We start from the raw sequence: 10,820 nt of genomic DNA, 5'->3' as shown, positions 1-10,820 counted from the left end.
AATTAAAGTTTCTATTCTCTAGAATCATGTCCCACAGTTTAAAATGCTTAATGAGTTCTTGCTAAAGTGACTATTTCAGGAGAATATAATGGCCTCTAATCACCTCACAGTAGCTATTAGTGAAAGAAGTAGTCAGGAAATGGGTTTATTACACTTTATATACTTTTATTATAAAATTAATTGAACTTCTCATTGAATGAAACAGGACATTTGTCAATATAGAAGCCATGATGTCTCTGTCTTTTTCTTCTTCCTGTATTGCTCCCAATCTGCATATATGTGCTAGTAATTCATTTAAACAATGTCTCTTCCTTTTTCTAGTGAAAATGGTCTAAGACAAAAAGGAAAATGACTGCCATCAAAGCAACTGCTGAGTTGACTTTCTGTACCTTGTGTAATACTGTGTATTGTTTTGTGGGAGATAGGTTTTTCAGACATGTATTGTGGAGTATTTTGAGTTGGTCTGTGAATCCCTTAGATTAGAGTTATACAAAGTAAGGTAGCTATAATGTGAGATAACTTTACAGTACTATGTTAGTCCTTGTGGTTCAACTGAACAAAATGTTACTTAGCACAGCCCTATATTAATATTATCCTATGGAAACCATCTACATACTCAGGAAGGCAAAGATCATGGTGATTTTGTAATTGTGTAAAAAAGGTTTTGCTCCGTACAATACTGGCATAACTTCCAGAACAAGAATTAAGAACAGAGACATAGGACTCTAAAGCACTTCCGAAACGTGTTTCTGTACAGAATTCAAGGCTGAGAATTAGTATTAGATATAATATGTGAGCTGACAGGCTGATATCAATTCCACAACAAAATGGTGTTTAATGTTACCAAAGTGTGAGTAGCAAATGCCATGCAGGCTCATGCCATGCTGTCTTTGCTTATCCTCCTGAGGAGTCAGTGTGGGCCGTTCAGTGGATCTCAGTATATGGGATTTGAAATGGTAGGATCACATCATCTGTAAGATTGTTGGGAAATCAAAGTCAAAGCTCCACACAGAATATTTTTATGTATGCCATAGCTTGAAAACCATTAGTCTATATTTTTAAAAGCTTGTACTACAATTTATACAATGAGTACCATGATCTAAAAGCTAATTACAAGACATTGAGTGCATTAGTCCATTTCTCTAATGCTTAGCTTCTTCATAAAAATACAAAAATTCATACAACTTGTACCACAGATTTGTTTTGAGGACTCTGTGATACTCAAGGAATGCTGTCCTTGTAGCAAATTATGGGAAGAGATGCATGTAAAGGTTATTTTGATACCACATATTAAATTCACTAAAAAAGCATTTGTTGAATATGCCAGTCTTTTAATAATGAATGTTATAGTGTTTTATTGAATAAAATAAGTATTCTTTCTTTTGCATTAACATTTAGATATATGTAGAACAGAAAAGGAAGGTGATCAGGCATTCACATAAACACGGCATAGTAAATCACATGCTGTTTGGAGATGATTTCCTGCAGAATTCCAAGTCAAAGCCATTAGTGCTACAAGCTGGAAACCACAAATGAGGATGTAGCAAACATATGATTTAAAAACAAATCAGAGTGAGAAAATATCTCCATGAATTTGAATCTTTAAATGCAGATTCAGTCTTCTGATGAGCAATTCCAGAAGAAAACATGAGCTGCTCTTGATCATCTTTAGCCACAGGAATTAAGAGACTGAGGATAGTTACTATGATTACAATTATCAATGGAGACAATTAATAGAACTCACGCCAGGAATTTAAGTGTATGTAACATTTGATGCTGCGTGCCTATTATATTCAGTATTGATTTTAATTAGGTCCTTCTTGCATCGTTGCACCTGTGAGTGAGCAATCACACCATATGTGATGACAAAATGTAGACCAAGATGATGAAATGACTTTTAAAAGACCCCGGATGGGGTGTATATGCCTAAGCCACAGCCACACACTTTGAGACATGTTTTAGTGTTTTAATATTTATAGCACAGAGTTAAGGCATCAGCTGAGAAATACTTTCGGTTTTCTTAGCCCATACACGCCAGTTAAACACACATCATTAAACAGTAACTGTGTTTGTTGAAGCATGCTGTATAGAGAAATGGAGAGGGAAATTTAACAGATACACATTTTTATTTCCTTTTATCAGTTTAAAGGGAAATAGTAGAACACTAAAATGGCAATTCAATTTTTACCAGCATGCTGGAATACAGAAGTGACTTTCCATATGTTTCCAGACTATTCTAATTATAGTGTAGTCAATTATTTTGATATTTTCTCATTTTAGTTTAAAATATTGAATATATATGTGAGTGTATGTACATGGTGTGTGTGTGGCCACACATCACAGTACATGTATAGAATTAAGAGGACATCAGTGTGGAGTCAATTCTTGTTTTTCCTTCACATGGGTTTCAAGAATCAATCTCAGGCTGCCAGTCTTGGATAGAAAATATTTATATCTGCTGAGCTATTACCAACCTCCACATTGTCACATTTCCTGGTTATGAAAATAATGTGATCATTTGAGCAATAGAATGTGGATCAAACAGATATGAACTGAAATTGATAATAATAGTAACTGCCCTCAGATTTTATTCCAAAGCTACATCCTTGGTTACCATTTCGTTATGTTTACATCAGAATGCATGTCCTAATTTATGAAAACCTAAGAGACTCCTGGAGTCAGGGTAAGCAATATACCTTAATCTTTGTAATCACATATTTAAATTAGATGTGTTTAAATCAACATAATTATTAGAAGCAAACTTAAAATTATTTTTTTACCTTACGAAAATATCGGTATTGTCTCACAATCTGGAAAAGTCAATTCATTTTTTTTTTATCATCATGAAAGACTGAAACTTTTCCATCAAAATGGAGAAAGCACACATATCTACATGTGACCCTACAAGAGAGCAAGAGATAACTGAGATAGAATGTCTCCAGATCTGGACTGTAGGAGAGTATTCAGCTAGGAATCTCAAGCTATTGGATGAGTAAAACCTCACATTATTAAAGTCATACTAAACTGAAGTAAAACTATGGAATCGTGATATCTGACTCCCTATGCTCCCTTCAGTACTACACTCATTTCCTCATGCCGGTCATTCTAAGTCCCTGCATGCTAGCCAGAATCTATCGTAGGGATGGATTCTGGAACCTTTATGTTGTCAGCCATATTTTCCTTGGAATGATTTGTAAAAGTGAATTTACTTATTTATTTTGGTCATTTTTAAAAACCAGTTCTTACTAGGTATCCCATGCTTGATAGTAATTCCTTATACAGGCCAAGTTGGCCTCAAACAGGTAGACATCTTTTTGCTTCTGATTCCTGAGTTGTGGGATTACATATGTGATCCACCACGTCCTGTTTGGTAGGAATTTATCTGTTCATGACAATTTAGCTCTGTTGTGAGCCAGTTATGCATTATCTCATTTGTCTTAGTGTCATGAGGTCTGCATTCCTCTTCTTAGTTTAGTGAGAATTTGCATAGTCTCTAAACTATTTGGAGGTGAGGCAGGAGTAAGATTTAGATGAAGCCATGAATGAAAAAGTGAGAGGAAAGAGACCATCTCTCATTGGTATAAGCATATGGCAAGAAAGCAGTCATCTGTAAGACAGGACTTGAACCATCCCAAACTTCCTCACCTGGGATAGTTTGACTTTAGACTTCCTAGACTCAAGATATGTGGGAAAGACATTTCTGTTGCCTCAAGCTCCCAGTCATTGCTATTTTTTGCTGTAGCCACATAAATGGTTGAGCCATGGAGGTAAAATATAGCAACCAGATATCTTTTGTTAGTTAGTTCACTATCAATGTAGCTTCTCTGGAATCATTAGAAAAGTTTGCTTGTGTAGTTCAATACCTGGAGAGAGGTTGTTAAAGATAATGAGAAAAAATGGGCTAGAGACAAGGTATAGGATAAATTAGATCTTCAAGTGGAAAGATGATGATTTGATCTATTTATATAAATGTACTCTGTTCAACTCTTCTCCAGTGGAATTATTGATCTTCTCCAGAAATACATCTCTGCAGAGGACATTGTGTCTGTTATTCCCCTGTAGGATACGCTACCAGGGAGACAAGATGGTGGAGTTCCCCCTGACCTCACGGAGAAGGCCCACAGCCATCACCACCATCCATTTTGCTATATGAGATTTTTTTTTATTTATGTTGGGGTCTGTTTCATACATTTTTGTGCACCATAAATATGCAGTGCTGAAGAAAGCCATAGATAGCCAGAGACTGGCAATACAGACACTGTGTGGGTACTGGAAACTTAAACTCAGGCCCTCTGAAAAAGCAGTTATTTTTCTTCACTACCGAGCCATCACTCCAGAACCCATACCACCAATATTTCTTATGTGTATATCAAAACTTATGCCAGTAATCTTATCCTCTCCATACTTAGAAATTACATTTTTTCATTTCTGCAGATTTCATTCATATCATGTTGCTGCCCTGTGACACAAAGATCCTGTAATTTTGAATCTGTAGAACCAGCCCCTTCATATGCTCCAGCAGTTCATCCATAAGATAGACGTTGGCATGGACTAATTCAATGCCCTGAATCTATGCTTGAGAGGTATCTGACATGATCAGCCTGACAGCTCTCCTACTCTCACATCCTTGGCACTAGTTGTGCAACCAGGACCTGCTCTACCCTGCTTCCCAGGTGTGGTGCAGTCCTCCTCTCCAAGGTGTTGCATCTAGTGAGGAACATAGCTAGTTCTCCCACTCTCATGACCCTCTGACAAGCCCTCATGTCTTGCATAGGTGGTATCAGAGACAGAGGAAAGAAGGGCATCTCTCCCTCATCCTCAGCACTGTCTAGCCTAGAAGAAGAAGGAACAGCTCTCCATGCTCATGCTATCAGCGCTGGCTCACTTGCAATCCTCATATTCAGGACCTGAACTGCTGTGTTACAACTGTTGAGGTGCATAGGCCACTCTCTGAGTGCTGCAGCAGGTGAGGGGCAGGGCCAGCTCTCCTACTTTCATGACCTCTTTTGCCTGCCATAGGTGTCAAGAGATGAGAGAGGAGGAGGGCATCTCTGCTTTACCCATGCTGCTGTAAGGCAGACAAGTTTCAGGGTCAGCTCTCCCATGAAGATGTGACTTCAGTGCCAACTCACCAGCACCATCATGTACAGAGTCAGCTCTACTGTGCTGCCGGGTAAAGTACAGGGTCTACTCTCCCAAGTACTGTATCAGTTGACAGACAGGGCCAGCTCTCCAGCTCTGATGATCCCGGCAGCAGTTCTCCTTCATGCAGCAGGTAATTGAGGGACAACTGGGGAGGAGGCTATCTTTTCCTGAGAGACAAGTGGTAGGGACAGCTCTCCATGCTCAATCATGTTCTCAGGGCCAGCTTTTCTGCTCTCATCTTCCCAAGGCCTGCTCTCTCATGATTCCCATGTGAGGTATGATGTCAGTTCTGTACATTCCTCAGACATCAACATGTCTCAGGGCCTCAACACAGACAAGGCTTTTGGTGATAACAGACTATCTGCTGCTGCAGGGCCACAGACCCAGAAGCAGTCCCGGGTCCCCGGAGGCTGCACAGGCCAGGACCCCACCATTGTTCTAGGTGGCATTACCAACTACTCATATTGGGATGTTTGTTCCCCAGTAATCCTGAAAATCCAGTTTTGCATCTCTTCATTGTGCACACATTTTCATTCTTTCTTTCTTTCTTTCTTTCTTTCTTTCTTTCTTTCTTTCTTCCTTCCTTCCTTCCTTCCTTCCTTCCTTCCTTTCTTTCTTTCTTTCTTTCTTTCTTTCTTTCTTTCTTTCTTTCTTCTTTTTTCTTTCTTCTTTTTTCTTTCTTTTATCTTTCTTCTCTCCCTCTTCTCTTTCTCTCCCCCTCTCTCTCCTCCTCTCTCTCTTTCATTTTTAAAAGTTTTTATTCTGATTGCTGCCCCCTATCAGTCCATGTCTCTGAGTGTCTGCAGTCATCTCAGGAGTGCTGTGCCTCACTTGTGTGTTATGACCTCTGTCCAAGCCTCATGGTGCCAATCTGCTGATTGACTCAGGCTCACTCCTCACTGAGACACCCAAGTTATTCCTTGCAAACTTCATCTGTCTTGAACTTACTCCCTCATGAGGCTCATGGTTCCAGCCATGATTCTTCTAGTCTCAGGCTTGCTCCTTGTCCTGGGAGCCCTTCTGGGCTTACCAGGTCCCAGACTGTTGATTGTCTCAGGCTAGCTCCTTGTCTAGGCTCACTGGTACCAGGTTCACTTTTTTCAGGGAATGTTAGGATACTAATTATTCAGATGTTTACAGGTCAGAACACTGAGCATAGACATAGCCTTTCTCCTCTCTGCCACCTACTGTTGCACATGTGTCACAGTAGCTACATCTGCAACACCTTTAGGAGCAAGAAGAAGTTAGATATTTTAACCTAAGGATTTTCAACTAAAATTTATTCATCCAGACATGAACAAACTTTTGTCATTAAGTTTATTTTCATATGCTTTCAATTTTTAAAACAACAGCCTAATATTATGAAAATGAATATTGCCAAAGAGTAATGAGTGTTGTATGATCACAGAACTTGGATGTTCTTTTTCCTGATGTAAGGGAAACTCAGAGCTTTTCTCTGATTAGTAGCCAATTAATTCTATTGATTGTGAGGAGTCTATAAGCAACTTAAAAAAAACTTTAATTGGCTTTAACTTAGTAACATTTGGCATCTTAATAACTTGTGCATTTAGTTCAGGGTGTATCATGAAAATTTTGTGATGTCTGTGTTACAGTATTTTCAAAGCATCACATGGAGCTTGTTATAAAGTTTGTACAATTTCTATAACCAGGGCAGTATTAGGGAAACTGTTGAAATACTTAGTAGAATTATTTTACTTAACTATAAGCATGGAGTTGGAATGGCTCAGTGAACAAAGGAATTTGCTGTCAAACTCCACACAAGCTGAGTTTGATCCTTGGGTCTCAAATGATAGAGAAAAAAATTAATTCTGGAAAGTTGTCCTTTGAACTTCTACTCATATAGCTACATATATGGTTCACCAACTCCAATACAATACACTAAATATGCAATGCAATTAATGCATAAATGAATAATAAATAAATAAATGAAACATTTCAATATTAGTACAGTAAGATGGTAGAGCCGAAGACACTTTGCTTAGTGTAATAATAGTTACAAACAGACAACACTGGTTCAGTGCTATGATGAGAAAGGCTTTATCTCAGATGTCACAGTCCCATCTAAAGTTTATACTTTTATTGTACTCAATTATTAAATGAGGAAAATTTTCAGGAGATATCTAAAATAAACTAAAGGGGTGAAGGTGACTTTTCTGGAGATTGCCCACTGTTTTTGTGTGGCTGTGACAGGTAAACTCTGAATTGCAGGGCCTTTAGAAATTTCATCTCAGGATTGCTTCTTGCAGCTGATATGCCTTTTCCTATTACTATTACATAGTATAATGACTTTTGGGCATTAGCCCACCCTATTGAGCAGACTTCTTGCAGATCAACATAAAGATGAACTTTCATGAATTAATACTGTTTAGATAAATTCATGATTTTATAAAATTCAAGATTTGATTCAAATAAAAAAAATTTTTTTTCCTTTTTTATTGGTTATTTTATCCCCCTTCCCAGTTACCCCTCCACAGACTCCCTAACACATCCTGCCTCCCCCTGCTTCCTCACCCACCCACCTACTCCAGCCCCACTGCTCTAGCATTGCCCTATAATGGGACATTGAGCCTCCACAGGATCAAGGGCCTCCCTTCTCACTGATACCAAATAAGGCCATCCTCCGCTACACATGCAGCTAGAGCCGTAGGTCACTTCATATGCACTCTTTGGTTGGTGGTTTAGTCCTTGTGAGCTAGGGGGTGGAGGGAGAACCTGGTTGGTTGATATTGTTGTTCTTCCTACGGAGTTGCAAACCCCCTCAGCTCCTTCAGTCCTTCCCCTAACTCCTCCATTGGGGTCTCTATGCTCAGTCCAATGGTTGGCTACAAGCCTCCGCATCTGTATTGGTTAGGTTCTCGTAAGACACGGCTTTGGTTGTTTTTCCAGAAAGATATAATAAAGTTAAAATCAAGTATAGAATGTGCCCATTCCTCATAAAATAGCAAGTAATGGCTGCATAATTAGAATTTCACAATTACAATAAAAAGAAAAATAGGTTTGAGACAAACTTGCAATCAAAGAAAAAAACATTCCCACCCAGGATGAAGCCACAGGTGTGCACTATGATAAAATTAGGCCACGTGAAACTGTTGCTTTAAACTTATAATGCACTTACAGAATGCAATACTGCTTTGAACTTAGTATTAACATCCTCATGTTTATGTAACATTTTATTTATGATGTAATTTTCTAAGAGATTATGTCTATAAAAGGTCATAGAAAAATAAAGTGATGACTTGGTTCCCATCCATCCATCCGTCCATCCATCCATCCATCCATCCATCCAAATGTATGTGTATGGAGTTTGAGACTCAGCCCAATCCACCAAATGTAAAAAATACGTATATGTCTGATTATCTGTACGTACATGTATAGGTATATGTATAAATATGCATGATCATTTTTGGAATAGATGAGACAGGAAGTCAGGCCTGACCTGGATGTGTGTGTATGAGTGTATGCGAGTCTGTGTAAATTGTCTGTATAAAAGATTTAAATTATTTTCCTTTCTTTTCTCTTTGGTTCATGGAGATTTAGCAAGTCCAAGACTCTTGCCTGACTAGCAAGAATCTGCTGGACAAGAGAGAAAGGAATTCTAACAATTAGTCCTTTACCTAATTCCCTGCTGCTACCAGCAGAAATTTACTGCCAAATGTATATATCTGCATGTATGTACACTTAAAAGTAAAGAGTTCAGAATTTCTTGCTGGGCATTTTTGCCAGCTCCAGATAATTAAGTTTTGTTCTGTCAGTAGTATTGAGGCCATAAATCGCCTGTTTCTGTCACGGAGCCCCATCTGCTATCAGCATGACCTCAATCACCAACATTTCTTCCATTCACTGTCTTTCTTGGGAAACTCTAGAGATGCCAGGAAGGTGACCAGCAGAAAATGAGTCTTCTTTAGGTTTGGTGATGTCAAGATCTAAAGACAAGGGCACTATTCTTATCTTCTGCCTTTCTGTACTGATTATTCTTTTTCATGTCTGGGGACCCTACAAACAGATGTTAACCGAAAGATTCTGAAAATTGGCTTTTGAATTTCTGGGATAACCTGTTCTTCTGGCTGTGCTAGGGATGTTAAGTTTCTGTTCATACTCCTTACAGTTTTGGACCTGAAAGTAATGCAAGGTAGATTAATTCTATTCCATTGATCTACTTGCCTATCTCTGTACCAATACCATACAGTTTTTATCACTATTGCTCTGTAATACATCTTGAGGTTCAGGATGGTGATTCCCATAGAAGTTCCTTTATTGTTGAGAATAGATTTTGCTATCCTGAGTTTTCTGTTATTCCAAGTGAATTTTCAAATTGCTTCTTCTAACTCTATGAAGAATCAAGTTGGAATTTTAATGGGGATTTGCATTGAATCTAAAGACTGCTTTCAGCAATATGGCCATTTTACTATATTAATCCTTCCAATCCATGAACATGTGGGGGGGTCTTTCCATCTTCTAAGATCTTCTTCAATTTCTATCTTCAGAGACTTGAAGTTCTTGTCAGAAAGATCTTTCACTTCCTTGGTTAGATTCACACCATGGTATTCTATATTATTTGTGACTGTTTTGAAGGGTGTCGTTTCCCTAATTCCTTTTTCAGCCTGTTTATCCTTTGAGTAGAGGAGGGCTACTGATTTGTCTTTACATGATGTCATTCGTTTCTCATGTTTTATTTTAATGCCCTGGTAGCTTCTATTCAACATCAAATTTATTTTTTCTGTGTTCTGTTCAGATAGTTACACAAGTTGGACACATTTCTTAACACGTCAGAATATCTCCTGTCATGAGTTTAGTTTGTTTGCTTGCTTATCACTTGAGAGTAAATGTGTTGACCATAATGGCACATAACTTCAGGGTTCCTAGATCCAATATGTAAAAGAGAAATTAATAACATATAAATAGTAGCTACATGCTATGATAACTATCTCAAAAGCCATACTACATATGCAGATAAGTTGATCTCTTTTGTATATAAGTAAGAGTAAAGCCCAAGCTTCCTAGCAGGGTTTCAATTCTCACCCATGTGAGAATTTTTTTCTCTACAGTCTTCTTTCATACATCTATTTTTTTACCCTATTCAATAGTTTTTTTCCTAGAAATAAACATTTACTTCTTTAGAAGATTTATTCACAATTCTCTTCTCCACTTTTTACCAGTCAAGTAAGATTTCTTCTTCCTTGAATGCTCAATTTAACATCTTTTTCAAAGATTGAGGTGAAGTGGCTTTCTCTAGAACCTAGTGATGTTAATTTCATATTTAAGTTTGAAAAAAATGCTGCTCATTATGCAAGAATTTCCAAGGTTCAGAATAGTAAGCTTAGAAATTTGGAGCATAGCAAACATGTAGCAATTGGTGAGTTATGTGTGGAGAGAATAATTATCAGAGACTGAACATTCTCTGCATATGCACAGTGTTAATATGAATTCAAGATGGCTGACTGAGCAGACACATCAAGCATATACCAATAAAAACACAAAGCATGGTAAAGTCTCAAGCTCCAGAACCAAAGGATGAGGGTACCACTGATAAAGGCCTGAAGACAACATACAGAGGTATAAAAAAAGATCAAGAATTATTGGTTGATACAGGACAGGTGCAATTTATCAGTCTGTTCCGATGTAGACTGGTATAACCTCATTTTCTTTATTCACAA

At 37.9% G+C, this 10,820-nt stretch overlaps 1 non-coding gene across 1 annotated transcript; it reads right to left on the bottom strand.

The window, feature by feature from the left end:
• Positions 1–6,251: 6,251 nt before the first annotated feature.
• Positions 6,252–6,383, bottom strand: LOC117722141 (small nucleolar RNA SNORA17). Its single transcript, XR_004608525.1, has one exon. It is a non-coding gene; the product is annotated as a small nucleolar RNA SNORA17 (small nucleolar RNA).
• Positions 6,384–10,820: the final 4,437 nt, after the last annotated feature.

The sequence above is a fragment of the Arvicanthis niloticus genome, chromosome 16 (assembly GCF_011762505.2).
Source record: "Arvicanthis niloticus isolate mArvNil1 chromosome 16, mArvNil1.pat.X, whole genome shotgun sequence".
Lineage (NCBI taxonomy): Eukaryota > Metazoa > Chordata > Mammalia > Rodentia > Muridae > Arvicanthis > Arvicanthis niloticus.
Note: the sequence above shows the minus strand (reverse complement) of the source record. Positions and strands in the feature narration are given on the sequence as shown.